General features: G+C 48.8%; 1 non-coding gene across 1 annotated transcript; it reads left to right on the forward strand.

Moving 5' to 3' along the window:
* Positions 1–2,042: 2,042 nt before the first annotated feature.
* On the forward strand, positions 2,043–2,180 carry LOC119927614. Its single transcript, XR_005450600.1, has one exon. It is a non-coding gene; the product is annotated as a small nucleolar RNA SNORA7 (small nucleolar RNA).
* Positions 2,181–20,748: the final 18,568 nt, after the last annotated feature.

Genomic DNA, 20,748 nt, shown 5'->3' on the forward strand with positions numbered 1-20,748 from the left:
GTACAGCAAGATCTTTGACAAAAAAATGGTATGGGTTGCAGGTTGTTAATTCTTGGGGTCAACTTAGTGGAAAGACAACCTCCTTTTATAGACAAGTTTAATAGAGCATAATATGGGCAGATTTCCAGTAACTACCAAACCAAGTGAAGAGACTACTAGCAGAATTCACAAAAATAGATGGGTCAATAACTCACTTTGCGGGGAAGTGGGAAGGTAAGAAAGTCTTATACCCAGGTCATGATTAAATTTAGGTCTTGGTAACAACGGGTTCTGTGGCTTAGTGGCCCGAGCTTGGGAGTCAGAGGTCGTGGGTTCTAATCCCGGCTCCACCACTTGTCTGCTGTGTGACCTTGGGAAAATTACTTCAGTTCTCTGTGCCTCAGTTACTTCACCTGTAAAATAGGGATTCAGACTGTGAGTCCCAAATGGGATAACCTGATTGCCTTGTTTCTACCCTAGTGCTCGGAACAGTGCTTGAACATAGTAAGCACTTAAACACCATCATTATTATTATTATTCTTAGTTCTCCTACCAGATTTCACTAAGTTGAAATGCTGAGCACCTTCTTTTAAAACATTGAACTTGATCTTTCAAACTTGAGCCATTTCAGAAAAATGCCTGTAAAATACTTTTTTAGAATCACTCCTTTTCTCGATGTCATCCTGTCCCCTAAATCAATGTAGGATATAATTGGTAGTAGGTTTGCAGTCAATAGAAGACTTATGCCATTTATTGTCTAAAACCGCTGGTTAGTACTTAGATCCTAATAGACATCATAAACTCTTAGAACTAAAAGACAAAAAGACCAAATCGTCCAGTCCTCTGTCTCAAGATGGACAAGTAAGAGTCACCCAGGATAGAGCTGATCTATTCAAACACTTGATTTCACAAATTAAGGATGGCTTGTATATCCAAGATTTCCGATCATCAAAACCGTGGGGCAAGATTTTACAGTCAAATCAATTTGGATGGGTTACCCAAACTTAATATGATCTAAGGTAAGAACAGTACTAATTTGGATACACTTTCCTTTTGGTTCAAAAGTTCGTTATTTTCTAGCAGACCAAACACACAAAAAATTGACAATGGTGGATTTTTAAGCCACGCAGAAATTTGACGACAATCTATTCTTATTGAGAAGGGAAATCATCTCGACTCAAGTATTGAATATTTGCAACAACAATTAAAATACATTTTTGACCACAGTCTGTGGATATGTTTCATACATATACAACAAGATACCCTACAATTCAAGTCAATCACATATAGTAGATGCTCAGCATTGCAATTAGGAAATTATTTTCTAAAAAATGCTCAAGCCATCAAAAATACCCAATTGTAAGTTCTCTATATTTAAGTGGTGAGACAGCATAGAGCTGAGTGTCTAATGCTTTTAGGATAGGAACATTCCAAATTTAGTGGCAGCCTTCTAGACATGGTCCCTTGGAAGATTTCCAATGTCCAGGCAAACTAGTCTTCTTATCAAATGGTTGGGTCAGCTAAGGTGTCTGGAACTAATCTCTATACAATCAACTAGAGGGTGTGGTAAGGGAGAAAAGAAAAGGATGGAGGGAAGCCATTATCAATATTTACATCTTAAACTCTATTTGGAAACCAAAGAAAGAAAGCACCAGGAAGAAAGCCACACCATCCATGCCCATTGTAGAATGATAGATAAATGAAAAGTGATCACTAGATTTTTATGCCTAAACATTTATTCCCAGTGACAGGGCTATGTCTACTTGCCCTGGAATAAGCAATTTAGAACATGCAGCTAAAAATGACCATAATTCACACAGAATCCAAGAATATCACAAGTGCACCTATAATTATGCATTTCATTATTTGTGAACATCTACTTAGGCATGCATATGTACAAACCTTCCAGGCTTCACAGCAAGCCCAGTGATCCACAGCAAGCCATGAATAAAAAGGCAGAAATTATTCTCATTTTATTATAATGAAGTTTAACTGTACACAAAGTCACATGACTTAGTGGGTCAGTTGTTTTTTTGTTTTTTTAAAGCCCTGTAACATGAGCATTCCTCTCAGGGTTGCATCTGGAAAGTTTCCAGTACTCTACCAGTTTCAACCATGGGAGGGAGAGTCAAGCAGAGGCATATCCATTCCATTCCTAGCTTGAGCAGTGGCTAGCGAGTGGAAGGCAATCTGCTACAAGTCAAAACTCCCCTGTGCTGGGCAGCAGCAGTGTGGGAGAGAGTTGAGGGCAGAGACTCAGGTTTACTGAGAGGAAAGAGGCAATGGTAAACCACTTTCGTATTTTTACCAAGAAAACTCTATGGATACACTACTAGCATGAATGCAGATGCAGGTGGGGCATTCTAGGAGAGATGTGTCCGTGGCACCACTAGACATGAATAGACAGCATAAGACTACAACAACATGAGCAATGCTAAATATATTAAATACTCATACACACTCAGACTTCCAATTTACAAGTACTTGGAAACAGTTACAGCGTTCTCCAAGCTATGCTGGGGACATGAATCCTAACAGCATCAGAAAGGCTGTGAAGGCATCACTTTACCAATAGCAACATAATGTTACAGAACTTGCCTTTAAGAAGGTATGTTCATGTAATTCCAGCATCTTCACAATTTAACGAATCATATTTACTATATTCCACTTCTAGAAACCTAGATGAAACATGAAAAAGAAGCCATTTGGTATAAATTTTAACATCAGGAAAAATTCCTGCTTTTATTCCAAATCACTTTTCCTCAAGTAAAACAAATATCCAGTAGTTCTCAGAATGTGATAAGATACCATTTTAAAGTCACAATGAAGCCTTTATTGATGGAAACTTGACTAAATAAACAGCACAAGATGAGAAAAGGCTTGAAATCCAAACCTATTAAACCATGTGAAGTAACATTAGTAACGGCCTCCTTGCAACATCACAGGAGGTCTCATTCCCCTTGACAGTTGAGGAGGCCTACCTTCCTAGGGAGGTAATATTGGGGGTCCCTGCCCATGCAGAGACATAGCCTAAGGAAGATACCCTGGCATACCCTGATGATGACCACCTACAAATAAAACACAAATAAAAAACATTTAAAATGCAGAGAATGGGTTACAAAAGACTTTGCAGAAGTCCACCAAAATTAAACGCTTCATAAACTGCCAGGTAAATACAAGCCAAAATACTCAATAGTTAAGTTCCCCTCCCTCCAGGCTCGCATCTCCTTCTGCCTTCAGGACATCTCCATCTGGATGTCTGCCCGCCACCTAAAACTCAACATGTCCAAGACTGAACTCCTTGTCTTTCCTCCCAAACCCTGCCCTCTCCCTGACTTTCCCATCACTGTTGATGGCACTACCATCCTTCCCGTCTCACAAGCACACAACCTTTGTGTCATCCTCGACTCCGCTCTCTCATTCACCCCTCACATCCAAGCCGTCACCAAAACCTGCCGGTCTCAGCTCCGCAACATTGCCAAGATCCGCCCTTTCCTCTCCATCCAAACCGCAACCCTGCTTGTTCAAGCTCTCATCCTATCCCGTCTGGACTACTGCATCAGCCTACTCTCTGATCTCCCATCCTCGTGTCTCTCCCCACTTCATGAAATCCATTCTTCATGCCGCTGCCTGGATTGTCTTTGTCCAGAAACGCTCTGGGCATGTTACTCCCCTCCTCAAAACTCTCCAGTGGCTACCAATCAATCTGCGCATCAGGCAGAAACTCCTCACCCTCAGCTTCAAGACTCTCCATCACTTCGCCCCCTCCTACCTCACCTCCCTTCACTCCTTCTCCAGCCCAGTCTGCACCCTCCGCTCCTCTGCTGCTAATCTCCTCGCCGTGCCTCATTCTCACCTGTCCTGCCGTCGACCCCCGGCCCACATCATCCCCCTGGCCTGGAATGCCCTCCCTCTGCACATCCTCCAAGCTAGCTCTCTTCCTCCCTTCAAGACCCTACTGAGAGCTCACCTCCTCCAGGAGGCATTCCCAGACTGAGCCCCCTCCTTCCTCTCCCCCTCCTCCCCCCTCCATCCCCACTGTCTTACCTCCTTCCCTTCCCCACAGCACCTGTATATATGTATATATGTTTGTACGTATTTATTACTCTATTTATTTATTTATTTTACTTGTACATATCTATTCTATTTATTTTATTTTGTTAATATGTTTGGTTTTGTTCTCTGTCTCCCCCTTCTAGACTGTGAGCCCACTGTTGGGTAGGGACTGTCTCTATATGTTGCCAACTTGTACTTCCCAAGTGCTTAGTACAGTGCTCTGCACACAGTAAGCACTCAATAAATATGATTGATTGATTGATTGATTGATTGATTAAGGGGTTCTACGATCGACTCCCCACCACTGAAGTAACATGTAATGAAAAAGGCAAAGAGGCAGCTCTGGGAGTCTCATTCTTGGTGGTTGTGGAGGAATTCCCAGTTGCGGTGGCATCATTCTTCCAATTGGTCCCCTTCATCCCATTACCGACCCCCTTACAGCATAAATGAGGTCAGGGTAGGTGAGGAAAGCCCTGCTGGAAGGCCCTTAGGAAAGTGGCCTATCCTAGAACAGCTCCCAGCTAGCAAACCAGAAAGCACCTAGCTAGCTACACTCTTAACTCTCCCCCACCACCCCTCCTCTTCCCACCCTCCCTCCCCGCACTCTCCCAACTCCCTCAGAGGCTGCCACTATCAGGCACAGAAGGATTCCAGCTTTGGAGGGGCTCAGGATGTGGAGAGTGATCCTGGGAAGAGGACTGTGAGTTCAGGGAGGATTGACCCACCTATAAAATTAAAGGCCCTGGGTTTTCTCAGTCCCCCAGGCCTCTCAGACAAAACCAGTTCCCTCCATGGAGCCTTAGCCCCTGTTTGTAGAAACAGCCATAGTTCTGAGAGTGACAGGCCCCTTTGCTCACTGCCTCTTCCTCCTGCAGTAACCCCTAATCATCCAAACATGCCTCCATCACCTCAGTAACACCTAATCATCCAAACATGCCCCATCATCTTCCCTTAGAGATGCAAACTCAGCTCCTGATTCTACTTTTCCAAGAGAAATCAGCTGCTCTGGGTCCTCATTGAAGGGGGAACATCCTTCGTGGTAAGGAAATATGGTGAGAAGTTCCTGGGAGGAAACCTGTGCTAGTCCCTCTTGTGATGGGAATATCATCATGACCCCGTGGACATCCACCTCTGGATGGCTCTGTGGCTCTGAAAGCTCCAGCAAGCTCAGTGTGCCTCACTTTGACCACATCCACACTCAACCCATCTCCACACATCTTCCCATCCAGCTCACATATACTTGGCATACCATATGTCTCCCAAAACTTGCAAAGCCCTACTGAAGTTGTTTCTTCCCCAACAAGGCTTCTCTGACTAAAATTCTCATCCCCCACCCCTAATCCACACAGACTTGATTTTCCCTTCCAGCTAACCCATGCACTTAGGCCCACCCACTAACCCCTGAAGTATTCACCCCACAGCAACTAGGGACATATGCTTATATTCAGATCCTTCCCTTATCTGAATTGTATCATTTGTGTGTTCCCCATTCAACTAATGCTGGACCTAGAACATTGAAAGAGGACTATGTTAGAATGCAGAAGATAAGCACATCTGAAGGTATAAGGGAAAGGGACACCATCATCAGATCAGCAAAGTGGCGACAGATGTGGTGAGCTGGGGATGTAGGGAACATGTCTGCTAACTCTGTTATATCATACTCTCCCCAGCCTTTAGTGTAGTGCTTTACACACAGTAAGCATCCAGTAAATATCATTGGTTATAAGAGGGAAGTGTGTCTTAGAACTTCCACAGTCACTGACAGAGGCTGTAGAACAAGGAGGTAATTTGGGTGGCCAGAAAGCCTTCTAAGATGGAGTCTAGGCCTTTCACCCCAGACCACCCCACAGGAAGGATATGATTCAGGTCAGGTGAAGGATGGTATACCCACAGAATAGCCCAGAGAGGAGATGTGTTAGGAAAATTACCCAGACTAGAAGGGCTCCCTGCTAGCAAGCCAGAAAGCAGATTCACAGCTTCCTGAAACTCAACATCATCATCACCATCTCCTCCTCCTCAGCCTAACTCCCTCTTTCTTCTACAAAACTCACCAGATGTTTGCTGCTTTATAAACACACTAAGCTTTCAACAAGGCCATGGCATGAAGGCTTATATAGGGCGTAGGGGGTGGGGCCCAGAAGTTACTAATCCCCCTGAATAGAAGCAGCTGGGGAAAATATTAGGTGCCCTAGGAGGAAGGTCCAGCAGCAACAGTGGAGGAGGGGATGGCTGTGGGAAAGATGATGATGATGATGATGATGGCATTTGTTAAGCGCTTACTATGTGCAAAGCACTGTTCTAAGTGCTGGGGGAGGTTACAAGGTGATCAAGTTGTCCCACAGGGGGCTCACAGTTTTAATCCCCATTTCACAGATGAGGTAACTGAGGCACAGAGAAGTGAAGTGACTTGCCCAAAGTCACACAGCTGACAGTTGGCAGAGCCGGGATTTGAACCCATGATCTCTGACTCCAAAGCCCGTGCTCTTTCCACTGAGCCATGCTGCTATCCTATAGGATAGGATAGGGGATAGGATAGGATTTCCAAAGTGAAATTCCAAACAACTCTCCAGTGAGTTTCATCTCCCGGCTGGCCCCCACCTCCTCTTTCCTGTCCAGTCTCAGTCCCCACCTCTGGGCTTCTGACACCGGACCCAAGGAATAGCCAGGGCAGTCTGGGCCTTAAAATCAGACAGACCTCCATTCTCCCCACCTTCAGAGACCTCCTAAAATCACATCTCCTCCAAGGGGTCTTCCCCATTTAAGTCCTCATTTCCTCTATTTGTTCTCTCTTCTATATAACCTGTGCACCTGGATGGTACCGCTCTAAGCACTTGCACATGACGCACAGCCATTTATACTCTCTGTAATTCATTTCAGGGTCTATCTTCCCCTGGAGACTGGAAGCTCCTTAAGGGCAGAGATTATGTGTATCAACACTATTATACTGCACTTTCCCAAGTACGAAGTACAGTGCTCTACACACAGTAAATGCACAATAAATACGATTGACCGATAACTGATTGATGATGATGGCATTTATTAAATGTTTACTATGTGCAAAGCACTGTTCTAAGTGCTTAGTACAGTGCTCTGCACACAGTAAGCGCTCAATAATTACGATTGCTTGATTGATTGATTGATTGGGGAGGTTACAAGGTGATCAGGTTGTCCCATCGGGGGCTCAGTCTTAATCCCCATTTCACAGATGAGGTAACTGAGGCACAGAGAAGTTAGTGACTTGCCCAAAGTCACACAGCTGACAATTGGCGGAGCCAGGATTTGAACCCATGAACTCTGACTCCAAAGCCCGTGCTTTTTCCACTAAGCCACACTGCTTCTAATGTGACTAATAGCCACTAGTAAGCAATCCAGAATTTAAGATTGATGACAGCTTGGGCGGCAGGAAAGCACTGGGAGACCCCAGGATCATTCATTCATTCAGTCAATTGTATTTATTGAGCACTTACTGTGTGCAGAGCACCGTACTAAGCGCTTGATCACGATGGGCTCTGGTGGCTCAGGCTGTGGGACGCCTTGGCTCAGGTTAGGGGAGCCCTTTGGTTGGCAGGGGTTAGCAAAGGAAACCCAGGGCTATGACCTAAACCCAGTCTACCTTCTCCTGCCTGCCTCCCCTCCTTTCTGGCTAAGGCTATGTTTGTGTCCTGGACTCTGAGCCACAAAGAGCTTGAAATTCTACTCCTCTTGACAGAGGACCCTGCTGATTTTGTTTGTATTTTGTGCATCCGGGTTGTGTTTTCAATGTTTCATAATTCCCGATGTGTCTGTCTCCAATCTTTGTCCTCACTTATGCTCTTAGACTGTGAGCCCTGCAAGTATCATTCCCATCCATGTTACTGTGGACAGGGAATGTGGCAGCTTATTGGTATATATTCTCTCAAGTGCTTAGTACGGTACTTTGCACACAGTAAGTGCTCAATAAATAGGAATGAATGAATGAATGAATCTGTGTCTTCCCTCTAAGCACTTAGTACAGTGCTCTGTGCCCAGTAAGCACTTAATATCAGTATTACTACTACTATTGCTGCTATGGCATGCCTCAAAGCCCATCTCCTCCAGGAAGCCTGTCTCAACTGGCTCCACCCATTTTCCTCCCACCCCAGCACTATCTGTGGCCTCGGGCCACAAACCCTGCTCTGGGAGTCAGGAGTCCCAATTCACCTGTGACTGTATGTGGCTGTGGATGAGTGTGTGGCCCGGATTTCCTCACCCTGGGGGATTGCTGCCTCAGCTACCACATGAGGCCCTGTGCCCAAGGCTGTGGGTGACCGCAGTCCCAGCATGCTGCCTGCTCTGTGCCACCCTTTCACCCTGGGGAGATGCTCTTGGTCCCACCCCTCTCCCAGAGCCCAACTGGCATGGGCCTGCAAGCCCAGGCGTGTCTGGACTGGTACTGGAAGAGCTGACCATGATGGGCTGTGTTCTCCACTGAGGAAAGGGCTTCCAAACAAAATTCCAGAGAGGAGTGTGTGGCATAGTTATTAGCTTCTGGACTGTTATAGGCACAAGGGGGCAGTGTTGCCTAATGGATAGAGCGACCTCAATCCCCTTGCCCCCTCCTACCTCACCTCACCACTCTCCTTCTACAACCCAGCCAGCACACTTCGCTCCTCTAGTGCAACATTCTCACTGTACCTCAGTCTAGTCTACCTTGCCACCTACTTTTCATGCACGTCTTGGCCCTGGCTTGGAACATCCTCCAGCCTCATATCCGGCAGACGAGGACTCTCCTCCCCATCAAAGCTTTATTAAAGAAACATCTCCAACCCTGCCTAAGCCCTCGTCTTCCCTCTTCCCACTCCAATCTGTGACACTCTGACTTGCTCCCTTTGTTTATCAGCCCTTCAGCCCCACAGCCCCTTCAACTATCATCTCAATGATGATGACAGCCAAATCTACATCTCTGCCTTTGCTCTCTCTCCCTCCCTCCAGGCCCGTATCTCCTCCACCATCAGGATATCTCCATCTGGATTTCTGCCCGCCATCTAAAACTTAGTATGTCCAAGACTGACTTCCTTATCTTCCCTCCCAAACCCAGCCCTTTCCCTGACTTTCCCGTCATTGTAGACGGCACTACCATCCTTCCCGTCTCACAATCCCGCAACCTTGGTGTCATCCTCAACTCCACTCTCTCATTCATCCCACACATCCAATCCATCACCAAAACCTGCCAGTCTCACCTCCACAACGTTGCCAAGATCCGCCCTTTCCTCTCCATCCATACCGCTACCCTGCTGGTTCAATCTCTCATCCTATCCTGACTGGATTACTGCATCAGCCTCCTCTCTAATCTCCCATCCTCCTGTCTCTCCCCACTTTAGTCTGTACTTCACTCTGCTGCCTGGATCATCTTTGTACAGAAACGCTCTGGGCATGTTACTCCCCTTCTCAAAAATCTCCAGTGGCTGCCTGTCAACCTACGAATCAAGCAAAAACTCCTCACTCTCGGCTTCAAGGCTCTCCATCACATCACCCCCTCCTACTTCACCTCCCTTCTCTCCTTCTACAGCCCAGCCCGCATCCTCCACTCCTCTCCCACTAACCTCCTCACTGTGCCTCGTTCTTGCCTGTCCCACCATCAACCCCCGGCCCACATCCTTCCCCTGGCCTGGAATGCCCTCCCTCCACGCATCCACCAAGCTAGCTCTCTTCCTCCCTTCAAAGCCCTACCAATGAGGTGAGAGCTCACCTCCATTAGGGGCCCTTCCCAGACTGAGCCCCCTTTTTCCTCTCCTCCTCACTATCCCCCCTGCACTACCTCCTTGTACTCCCCATAGCACTTGTATATATTTGTACAGATTTATTACTCTATTTTACTTGTACATATTTGCTATTCTATTAATTTTGTTAATGATGTATATATAGCTTTAATTCTATTTGTTCTGACAATTTTGACACCTGTCTACATATTTTGTTTTGTTGTCTGTCTCCCCCTTCTAGACTGTGAGCCTGTTGTTGGGTAGGGACCATCTCTCTATGTTGCCGACTTGTACTTCCCAAGAACTTAGTACAGTGCTCTGCACACAGTAAGTGCTCAATAAATATGATTGAATGAATGAATCTGTAATTTATATATTTGTATTCATTTATATTCTAGACTGTAAACTGGATGTACACAGGGAATATGTCTGCTTATCGTTGTACTCTCCCAAGTGCTAGTACAGAGCTCCACACACAGTAAGCACTCAAGAAATACAATTAAATGAATGAATGAATGAATGAATTCTAGTCCCTGCTCTGCTACTTGTCTGCTGTGTGACCTTGGACAAGTCACTTCACTTCACTGGGCCTCAGATCCCTCATCTGGAAAATGGGGATTAAGACTGTGAGCCCCATGTGAGAACATGGACCTTGTCTAATCTGATTAGCTCTTATCTACCCCAGTGCTTAGTACAGTGTCTAATGTGATTAGCTCTTATCTACCTCACTGCTTAGTACAGAGGGAGGGAGAGAGGGAGGGAGAGGGAGGGGGAGAGGGAGAGGGAGAGAGAGAGGGAGAGAGAGAGGGAGAGAGAGAGGGAGAGAGAGAGGGAGGGGGAGGGGGAGGGGGAGGGGGAGAGAGAGAGAGAGAGAGAGAGAGAGAGAGAGAGAGAGAGAGAGAGAGAGAGAGAGAGAGAGAGAGAGAGAGAGAGAGAGAGAGAGAGACTCCAGATCAGCGTTCCCAGGACATTTGGCCAGCAGAAGGAGAAACAGCAGCTGGTAACTAACTTTAGCTATCGCCCTTGGTGGGCAGAGTGCAGATAACTCTGGAGGTCCTGTCAGGGACACACTAAGCTGAGTATCAGATACACAAAACCCCTCATTTTGAGTGCTCCTTCTGATATCTTAAATATCTTAGGTTTGGCAACCTCAAGAGCCACTTTGCCAAGAATGTGTTCTCTTACATTTTAAGCCTTTTGGACACTTCCTCTCCACATTTCCCACAACACCCCTCTCTGTGTGAAGCTCTTGAGCCTTCTTAGGGAAATCATGGCTTCGATTCTCAAAACATATTACCACAGAAAAGACTCGTTGCTATTGGCTATGCTCGTATTATCACGGACAAGACTCCTTTTTCCATTGGCTAGGCCATATTTTTTGCAGACAAGACCTGTTTTGCCATTGGCTAGGTCCACAGTATTATAGATAAGACTCTTTTTGCCATTGGCTAGGCTCCATATTATCACAGACAAGACCCGTTTTGCTAATGGCTAGGCCCCTGAGGTCAGAGCAACCTGGCAAAGGGACATGTAAATCAGCCAGAGGGTGCCTGGGCTGGGGAAGGAGCCTGGCTTTGTATTTTTGGGCACTGTGAGGTGACATGCCTGAGAGAGTTTCTCCTTACACAGACCCTCAGGATAGCATCTCACTTCCGGTCTAGATGCCACTGATCAGCTCTCTCAGGCTACATACAGTTCCAGGGGATCTGCTGCTCCCCACAGAGTTTTGGGTGAAGTGGACAAACTGCGATGCCAGCTCCACCTCTTCTACTGTTCAGCCAATCAATCAATGGTATTTTTTGAGTGCTTACTATTTGTGTACTAGGTGCGTAGGAGAATACAATTACTCTCCTCACCTTCAAAACCTTATTGAAGGCACATCTCCTGCAGGAGACCTTCTCTGACTAAGTCCTCCTTTCCCCTTCTCCCAGTCCCTTCTGTGTAACCTTGACTTGCTTCCTCTGGCAGCCCCAAAGCACTTAGGTACATATTTGTAATTTTATTAACTTAGGTTAATATCTCTCTCCCCCTCTAGACTGTAAGCTCCTTGTGAGCACGGTATACGTCTGTTATATTGTTATATTGTATTCTCCAAAATACTTAGTGTAGTGCTCTGCACATAGTAAGCGCTCAGTAAATACGATTGACTGACTACAATGCAACAGGATTAGAAGACATGTTCATTGCCAGTAATGATTTTACAGTCTAGTCTTCCATTTGTTTTGTATCATGGTATTAGTTGAGTGCTTACTATGTGTCAAGAACTGTTCTAAGTGCTGGGGTAGATACAGGTTTATCAGGTTATACCCAGTCCCTGTCCCACATGGGGCTCAGAGTCCAAATAAGAGAAAGTAGGATTTAATCCCCATTTTACATTTGAGGAAACTGAAGCACAGATAATTGAAATGACTTGCCCACGGTCACACAGCTAATAATTGGCAGAGCGGGGATTAGAACCCATGTCCTCTGACTCCCAAGCCTGGACTCTACCAATTAGGCTATGATGTTTCTTACTTTCACTGCCACCCTGCCTCCTCTGACTCTACCACCCTCTTTACTCAGCTCCAAGATGGGACAGAATATCCTCTCAAGCCCAAGGACCTTCTCTTTCAGCCCACATGTCACTCAGAATGAAAAGTCCATCTCTTTCTCCTGGGCCCATATATTGATAAATGGCAAATGCCCAGGACAAATTAATTTTTTTATGATATTTGTTAAGCTTTTGCAATGTGCCAGGCACTGAACTAAGCACTGGTGTAGATACAAGTTTGTCAGGTTGGACATAGTCCCTGTCTCGCATGGTGCTCACAGTCCTAATCTCTATTTTATAGATGAGGTAACTGAGGTACAGAGAAGCTAAGAAACTTGCCTAAGATCACCAAAATTGACAAGTGGTAGAGCGGGGATTAGATCTCAGTTCCTTTGACTCCCAAGCCCGGGATCTATCCACTAAGCCAAACTACTTCTCTAATCAAGGGTGAAAGAAATGGAGTCCCAAAAGATTCCACCCTCAAAATTGGCTGGATAAATCAATCCATGGTATTTACTGAGTACTTACACTGTTCAGAGCACTTGGGAGAGTTCAATAAAATACAATACGAGTATGTAGACATGATCCCTGCCTTCAAAGAGCCTACGATCTAAAAGGGGAGATGGACATTAAAATAAATAATGATAGGGAAATTTGTAGAGTTTATTAAGGATATGTACATAAGTGCTCTTGGACTTGGGGTGGGGAGAGAATCATAGTGCTTAAGGGATCCAGACTCAAGTGTATAAGCAATGAAGAAGGGAGGGTGAATAAGACAAAGAAACGAGAGGTCAATTAAGGAAAGCTTCTTAGAGAAGATATGGCGCCGACATAGACGCCCCGGACTCCGTTCCTGAGAGGCCCGCCCGCCCGCCCACCATCACACCGCGTGGCCCGCGTTGCTCTCGGAATGATTCCCTCCTCAGAGTGCCCCCATGGACGCCCGGGACTCCCTTCCCGAGAGGCCCGCCCGCCATTACACCAAATGGACCCCGCTGCTCCTGGAAGGATCCTCTCCTCAGAGCGCCAGATAGGCCCGCCATAGACGCCCGGGACTCCGTTTCCGAGAGCCCCGCCCGCCATCACACCACGTGGCCCCCGCTGCTCCCGGAGGGATCCTCTCCTCAGAGCACCGCCATAGACCCTCGGGACTACGTTCCCGAGAGGCCCGCCTGCCATCACACTGCGTGGCCCCTGCTGCTCCCGAAAGGATCCTCTCCTCAGAGCACCGCCACAGACGCCTGGGACTCCGTTTCCGAGAGGCCCGCCCGCCATCACACCGCGTGGCCCCTGCTGCTCCCGGAAGGATCGTCTCCTCAGAGCGCCGCCACAGACTCCCGGGACTCCATTCCCGAGAGGCCCGCTCGGCAATACACCGTGTGGCCCCCGCTGCTCCCGAAAGGATCCTCTCCTCAGAGCGCCGCCACAGACGCCCGGGACTCCGTTCCCGAGAGGCTGGCCCGGCATCACACCGCGTGGCCCCCGCTGCTCCCGGAAGGATCCTCTCCTCAGGGTGCCAGAGAGGCCCGCCATAGATGCCCGGGACTCCGTTCCCGAGAGGCCCGCCCGCCATCACACCGCGTGGCCCCCGCTGCTCCTGGATGGATCCTCTCCTCAGAGCGCCGCCACGGACGCCGGGGACTCCATTCCCGAGAGGCCCGCCCGGCATCACACCGCGTGGCCCCCGCTGCTCCCGGAAGGATCCTCTCCTCAGAGCGCCGCCACAGACGCCCGGGACTCCGTTCCCGAGAGGCCCGCCCGGCATCACACCGCGTGGCCCCTGCTGCTCCCGGAAGGATCCTCTCTTCAGAGCGCCGCCACAGACGTCCGGGACTCCGTTCCCGAGAGGCCCGCCCGCCAACACACCGCGTGGCCCCCGCTGCTCCCGGAAGGATCCTCTCCTCAGGGCGCCAGAGAGGCCCGCCATAGACGCCCGGGACTCCGTTCCCGAGAGGCCCGCCTGCCATCACACCGCGTGGCCCCCGCTGCTCCCGGAAGGATCCTCTCCTCAGAGCGCCGCCACAGACGCCCGGGACTCCGTTCCCGAGAGGCCCGTCCGCCATCACACCGCGTGGCCCCCGCTGCTCCCGGAAGGATCCTCTCCTCAGAGCGCCGCCACAGACGCCCGGGACTCCGTTCCCGAGAGGCCTGCCCGGCATCACACCACGTGGCCCCCGCTGCTCCCGAAAGGATCCTCTCCTCAGAGCGCCGCCACAGACGGCTGGGACTCCGTTTCCGAGAGGCCCGCCCGCCATCACACCGCGCGGCCTTGCTGCGCTTGGAAGGATCCTCTCCTCAGATCGCGCCCCCATTGACGCCTGGGACTCCGTTCCTGAGAGGCCCGCCCTCCCGCCTGCCATCACACCAAGTGGCCCCCGCTGTTCTCGGAATGATTCCCTCCTCAGAGTGCCCCCATGGACGCCCGGGACTCCGTTCCCGAGAGGCCCGCCCGCCATTACACCGCATGGACCCCGCTGCTCCGGGAAGGATCCTCTCCTCCGAGCGCCAGCGAGGCCCGCCATAGACGCCCATTACTCCGTTCCCGAGAGGCCTGCTCGCCATCACACCGCGTGGCCCCCGCTCTCCTGGAAGACTCCTCTCCTCCGAGCGCCACCGTAGACGTCCCCTGCTTCCACACACCGCCCCCCCCCCCCCCCACCCTTAAGCTACCTTCCTTATAGTGCCCCCTTCGCAATCCGGTCCTGACTGACTCTTCTGCCCACCCCACCCCACCAGTCAGCCTTCCTGTCCTGCCATCGACCCCCGGCCCACGTCCTCCCCCGGGCCCGGAATGCCCTCCCTCTGCCCATCCGCCAAGCTAGCTCTCTTCCTCCCTTCAAGGCCCTACTGAGAGCTCATCTCCTCCAGGAGGCCTTCCCAGACTGAGCCCCTTCTTTCCCCTCCCCCTCGCCCCCCTCTCCATCCTCCTTCCCTTCCCCACAGCACCTGTATATATGTATATATGTTTGTACATATTTATTACTCTATTTATTTATTTATTTTACTTGTTCCTATCTATTCTATTTATTTTATTTTGTTAGTATGTTTCGTTTTGTTCTCTGTCTCCCCCTTCTAGACTGTGAGCCCACTGTTGGGTAGGGACTGTCTCTATATGTTGCCAGCATGTACTTCCCAAGCGCTTAGTACTGTGCTCTGCACACAGTAAGCGCTCAATAAATATGATTGATTGATTGATTGATTGATTGATTGATATAATTTTAGGAGGGTTTTGAAGATGGGAAGAGTGATGGTCTGTTGGGAGGACGTGGGAAAGGGGTCAGGGGTGAGATAGATGAGATCAAGGGTCCATGAGTAGATTGACATTAGGGGCAGTCTGGTCTTTCCACGACAACGACCTTCATGGATGGCAATTCAGGAGTACTGTGGTCTAGTGGAAACAGCATGGCCCTGAGAATCAGAGGACCTGGGTTTTAATACTGGCTCTGCTACATACCAGCTGATTGACCTTGAGCAATTGATTGACTGATTGACTGAACTCCTTGTCTTCCCTCCCAAACCCTGCCCTCTCCCTGATTTTCCCATCTCTGTTGATGGCACTACCATCCTTCCCTTCTCACAAGCCCGCAACCTTGGTGTCAACCTCGACTCCACTCTCTCGTTCACCCCTCACATCCAAGCCGTCACCAAAACCTGCCGGTCTCAGCTCCGCAACATTGCCAAGATCCGCCCTTTCCTCTCCATCCACACCGCTACCCTTCTCGTTCAAGCTCTCATCCTATCCCGTCTGGACTACTGCATCAGCCTTCTCTCTGATCTCCCATCCTCGTGTCTCTCCCCACTTCAATCCATACTTCATGCTGCTGCCCGGATTGTCTTTGTCCAGAAATGCTCTGGGCATGTTACTCCCCTCCTCAAAACTCTCCAGTGGCTACCAATCAATCTGCGCATCAGGCAGAAACTCCTCACCCTGGGCTTCAAGGCTCTCCATCACCTCGCCCCCTCCTACCTCACCTTCCTTCTCTCCTTCTACAGCCCAGCCTGCACGCTCCACTCCTCCGCCGCTAATCTCCTCACCGTATCTCGTTCTCACCTTTCCCGCCATCGACCCCCGGCCCACGTCATCCCCTGGGCCTGGAATGCCCTCCCTCTGCCCATCTGCCAAGCTAGCTCTCTTCCTCCCTTCAAGGCCCTACTGAGAGCTCACCTACTCCAGGAGGCCTTCCCAGACTGAGCCCCTTCCTTCCTCTCCCCCTCGTCCCCCTCTCCATCCCCCGCATCTTACCTCCTTCCCTTCCCCACTGCACCTGTATATATGTACATATGTTTGTACATATTTGTTACTCTATTTATTTATTTATTTATTTATTTATTTTACTTGTACATATCCATTCTATTTATTTTATTTTGTTAGTATGTTTGGTTTTGTTCTCTGTCTCCCCCTTTAGACTGTGAGCCCACTGTTGGGCAGGGACTGTCTCTATATTTGCCAACTTGTACTTCCCAAGCGCTTAGTACAGTGCTCTGCACATAGTAAGCACTCAATAAATACGATTGATTGATTGATTGATTGGAAAGAGCCATGGATCTGGGAATCAGAGGATCTGGGTATTAATCCTGGCTCCACCACATGCCTGCTGTGTGACCTTGGGCAAGTCACGTCTCTTCTCTGGACCTCAATTACCTCATCTGCAAAATGGGGATTCAATTCCTGTTCACCCTCCTACTTAGACTGTGAACTCTGTGTGGAGCAAGGACCGTGTCTGACCTGACTATCTTGTGTCTTGTGTGTATCTTGTGTCTTCCCCAGTGCTTAAGACAGTGCTTGACAAATAGGAAGTTCTTAACAATATCACAATTATTATTACTATTATTATCATTATTAGAGCAAAGTATGTGGGCTGGGTTGTAGTGGGAGATAAGTGAAGTTAGGTAGATAATTGAGTACACTTAAAGTCAATGAGAAGCAGCATGGCCTAGTGAAAAGAGCCTGGGCCTGGGAGTCAGAAGACCTGGGTTCTAATCGCAGTTCTGCCACTTGCTTTCTGTGTGACCTTAGGCAATCACTTCATCGGTTCTCCTGTTCGCTCTCCTATAATAATCAACCAATCAACCAATTGTATTTATTAAGCACTTACTGTGTGCAGAGCACTGTACTAAGCGCTTGGGAAGTACAAGTTGGCAACATATAGAGACAGTCCCTACCCAACAGTGGGTTCACAGTCTAAAAGGGGGAGACAGAGAACAAAACCAAACATACTAACAAAATAAAATAGAATAGTTATGTACAAGTAAAATAAATAAATAGAGTAATAAATATGTACAAACATATATACATATATACAGGTGCTGTGGGGAAGGGAAGGAGGTAAGATGGGGAGATGGAAAGGGGGGCGAGGGGGAGAGGAAGGAAGGGGCTCAGTCTGGGAAGGCCTCCTGGTGGAGGTGAGCTCCCAGTAGGGCCTCGAAGGGAGGAAGAGAGCTAGCTTGGCGGATGGGCAGAGGGAGGGCATTCCAGGCCTGGGGGATGACGTGGGCCGGAGGTCGATGGCACGACAGGTGAGAACGAGGCACGGTGAGGAGATTAGCGGCAGAGGAGTGGAGGGTGTGGGCTGGGCTATAGGAGAAAAGGGAGGTGAGGTAGGAGGGGGCGAGGTGATGGAGAGCCTTGAAGCCGAGGGTGAGGAGTTTCTGCCTGATGCACAGATTGACTGGTAGCCACTGGAGATTTTTGAGGGGGGGAGTAACATGCCCAGAGCATTTCTGGACAAAGACAATCCGGGCAGCAGCATGAAGTATGGATTGAAGTGGGGAGAGACACGAGGATGGGAGATCAGAGAGAAGGCGGATGCAGTAGTCCAGACGGGATAGGATGAGAGCTTGAATGAGCAGGGTAGCAGTTTGGATGGAGAGGAAAGGGCGGATCTCGGCAATGTTGTGGAGCTGAGACCGGCAGGTTTTGGTGACGGCTTGGATGTGAGGGGTGAACGCAAGAGTGGAGTCGAGGATGACACCAAGGTTGTGGGCCTGTGAGACGGGAAGGATGGTAGTGCCATCAACAGTGATGGGAAAGTCAGGGAGAGGGCAGGGTTTGGGAGGAAAGACAAGGAGTTCAGTCTTGGACATGTTGAGTTTTAGGTGGAGGGCAGACATCCAGATGGAGATGTCCTGAAGGCAGGAGGGGATGCGAGCCTGGAGGGATGGGGAGAGAGCAGGGGCAGAGATGTAGATTGGGGTGTCATCAGCATAGAGATGATAGTTGAAGCCATGGGAGCGAATGAGGTCACCAAGGGAGTGAGTGTAGATCAAGAACAGAAGGGGACCAAGCACTGAACCTTGGGAAACCCCCACAGTAAGGGGATGGGAGGGGGAGGAGGAGCCTGCAAAAGAGACTGAGAATGAATGACCGGGGAGATAAGAGGAGAACCAGGAGAGGATGGAGTCTGTGAAGCCAAGGTCAGATAGCGTGTTGAGGAGAAGGGGTGGTCCACAGTGTCGAAGGCAGCTGAGAGGTCCAGGAGGATTAGGACAGAGTATGAGCCATTGGATTTGGCAAGCAGGAGGTCATTGGTAACCTTTGAGAGGGCAGTTTCCGTGGAATGTAGGGGATGGAAGCCAGATTGGAGGGGGTCGAGGAGAGAGTTGATGTTGAGGACTTTGAGGCAGCGTGTGTAGACAACTCGTTCAAGGAGTTTGGAAAGGAATGGTAGGAGAAATATGGGGCGATAACTAGAAGGTGAGGTGGGGTCAAGAGAGGGTTTTTTAGGATGGGAGAGACATGGGCATGTTTGAAGGCAGAGGGGAAGGAACCAGTGGAGAGTGAGCAGTTGAAGATGGAAGTTAAGGAGGGGAGAAGGGATGGATCGAGAGATTTCATGAGATGAGAGGGAATGGGGTCGGAAGCACAGGTGGCCAGAGTAGCACTTGAGAGGAGGGAGGAGAGCTTCTCTGAGGATACTGCTGGGAAGGATGGGAGAGTAGCAGAGAGTGTTGAGAGCTGGGGGGTTGGAGAAGGGGGGGAAGTGACTTTGGGGAGGTCGGACTTGATGGATTTAATTTTGTTAATGAAGTAGGAGGCCAGATCGTTGGGGGTGAGGGAAGGAGGAGGGGGAGGAACCGGGGGCCTGAGAAGGGAGTTGAATGTATAGAAGAGCTGGCGGGGATGATGGGCATGGGTGTCAATAAGAGAGGAGAAATAGTTTTGTCTGGCAGAGGAGAGGGCTGAGTTAAGGCAGGAAAGGATAAACTTGAAGTGAACGATGTTGGCATGGTGTTTAGACTTTCGCCAGCAGCGTTCGGCAGCTCGAGCATAAGAGCGAAGGAGGCGGACAGTGGCAGTGATCCAGGGCTGTGGGTTAGTGGTACGAGAGTGGCAAAGGGAAGGGGAGACTGGTAACCTCATGGGGCCAGGGGCCAGGTCAATCTAATTAATTTGTAACTACACCAATACTTAGAACAGTGTTAGACACATAGTATGTATTTTACAAATACCTTAAAAAAGGTTTGTTTGCTGTGTAGATTAGATGGGCAATCATTGCAGATTATGAGGAGTGAGGAGTCTTACACAGAATGATAGTTCTGCTTGTGATTTGAATTTCAGTCCTCATTCTTGGATTTTAAGGGAGGATGGCATAGGTAACAGAGATACAGAAGCAGCATGGCTTAGTAGAAAGAGCCTGGGCTTGGAAATCAGAGGTCATGGGTTCTAATCCCGGCTCCACCACTTGTCAGCTGTGTGACCTTGGGCAAGTCACTTAACTTCTCTGGGCCTCAGTTCCCTCATCTGCAAAATGGGAATGAAGACTGTGAGCCCCACGTGGGACAACCTGATTACCTTGTCTACCGCAGGGCTTAGCACACTGCTTCTCACATAGTAAGCGCTTAACAAATACCAACATTGTTATTATTATTACGGAGCCTTTGTCAGTTTTAATTTCATTGTCCTGGGTTTACAAGCCCATAGTGAAACAGTGTGGGCTAGTGGATAGAGCACCATTCTGGGAGTCAGAAGAATGTGGGTTTTAATCCCAGCTCTGCCACTTGTCTGCCAGCGGATCTTGGGCAAGTCACTTCACTTCTCTGTGCCTTAGTTACCTCATATGTCAAATGGGGATTAAGACTGTGAGCCCCACATGGGACAAGGACCGTGTCCAACCTGATTAGTTGTATCTATCCCAGCACTTAGTACAGTGCCTGGCACATAGTAAGTGCTTAACAAATAACAAAAATGTCCTGATCCATTGCTTGAATTTCAATCCCTCTGCCCTTCAAGGTACTTTGAGATAAATCAACCTGTAATGCAATGAAGCAGCTCAATTCTAGGTCCTAATATTCCTGTGGAAAAATTGGACTTTTTAAGGCAGTTCTCACCCAACAATTCCTCTCTTCTTAAAACTAGATCAGGCTGATTTTTGGCCATCAAGCATTTCCCTTGAGTAGTTCCTACTGGAAAGCAACTCTGTGTTTTTGTTGATACTAAAGACCCACAAGGCAATAATACCACATGGG

The sequence above is a fragment of the Tachyglossus aculeatus genome, chromosome 4, assembly GCF_015852505.1.
Source record: "Tachyglossus aculeatus isolate mTacAcu1 chromosome 4, mTacAcu1.pri, whole genome shotgun sequence".
NCBI lineage: Eukaryota > Metazoa > Chordata > Mammalia > Monotremata > Tachyglossidae > Tachyglossus > Tachyglossus aculeatus.